The sequence below is a fragment of the Triticum dicoccoides genome, chromosome 5B, assembly GCF_002162155.2.
Source record: "Triticum dicoccoides isolate Atlit2015 ecotype Zavitan chromosome 5B, WEW_v2.0, whole genome shotgun sequence".
NCBI classification, from domain to species: Eukaryota; Viridiplantae; Streptophyta; class Magnoliopsida; order Poales; family Poaceae; genus Triticum; species Triticum dicoccoides.
In genome coordinates, this window is record NC_041389.1 from 608,461,538 (window position 1) to 608,462,994 (window position 1,457).

The window sequence follows — 1,457 nt, forward strand, 5'->3', positions numbered from 1 at the left end:
GGGTCGGCGAGCTCGTCGCATGGGAGGCGCGTGGGGAGGATCCGGCACCCGTCGACGGGGAGGTGCGCGGGGAGGGGCCGGCGCCTGTCGGAGGGAAGGCGCGCGGGGAGGGGCCGACGAGCCCGTCGGCGGGGAGGCATGCGGACGGCCGACCGGCGGCAGCGCGTGGGTCGGAGGAGCGACCCGTCACGGCGCCGTGGGTAACAGAATAATATTCTGTTACCGGTAACAGAATAGTCCAGCCCTATATATATATATATATATATATATATATATATATATATATATTCTCGAATATCTCACAACCAACACCATTATTCACACATACACATGTACATACATATACAATTTCTCATACATATGTTGCTTTGGTGCCTCCGGAGCACGATGACAAGTGGTTCATGGGGCGGTAGCAGGTAATAGTATTCTCCTTGGGATTTATGACCTGGTCGAGCAAAAAATCCGGCTATTTCCTCTTGAAGTGCTAGTATGCGGTCCGATGGTAGGAGCTTATCCCGCACCCTCTGAACTGTTAAGAAGGAGATCAATATGCATGTGTGTTAGTTGTGTGACTAGATATCGATAATGGTGTGAATAGTGTTCTGACAAACGTACCCAGTCCTGTCTATCAGATCTGCTCCTTTCGGACGTCATCATGCGAATGCTCTCGCAAATGTAGAATGCACACAGATTATTCCCCGACGCCTGCTTCAAGGCCTTTACGAGAATGAAATTGAATCAGATAATGATTAATCAAGCATGATAATTAATTAATGATATTGAAACAAGAATTAAAGATATGGTAGCTAGCTAGTACTACTTAATTACTTACCTTTGGTCGATGCCAAAACAACTCTTGTTTCCATTCGCCTGGAGTCACCGCGATGAACTTTGCCCATGCCCTGCCCGCCAGCAAAGAAAATTAATAAATGGGTTATTAAATAGTTCATATCAGGAAATGACGAACTAATAATAGGCCGAGATATATATAGATAATAATGATTGAAATTACCTGTTGACTATCCCCTTCACGATGGTGAAGTCACTTTCTTCTTTAGTTAGCGAGTCCAGTAATTCAACTTTTCCTTCCTCAACTTTAATGTATATCAAGACCAAATGCCAACTACATGCGCACACGTTTGCATGTCTTAAATAAGCGGGCATGTGCATAAGATTAATCAACTACCGTAAACCGCATACACTTAATTATTAACATCTAGCTAGCTAGTAATCAAAAATAGAATTTGTAGTACAAGACAGTGTGACTCACGGGAAGTTGTAAGGAAGTAGTATATCTTCATTGCTATTGAGGCGCTTCAAGAACTCTACCATGCTTTCCTCTACACCTGCTTGATAAAATGGATACTTCCATATGTCCTCATTAATGGTATTTGGGTCAATGAACCCAATGCCATAGCATCCAGATTTTTTCATTTCATACATCTTCATCCTGCATA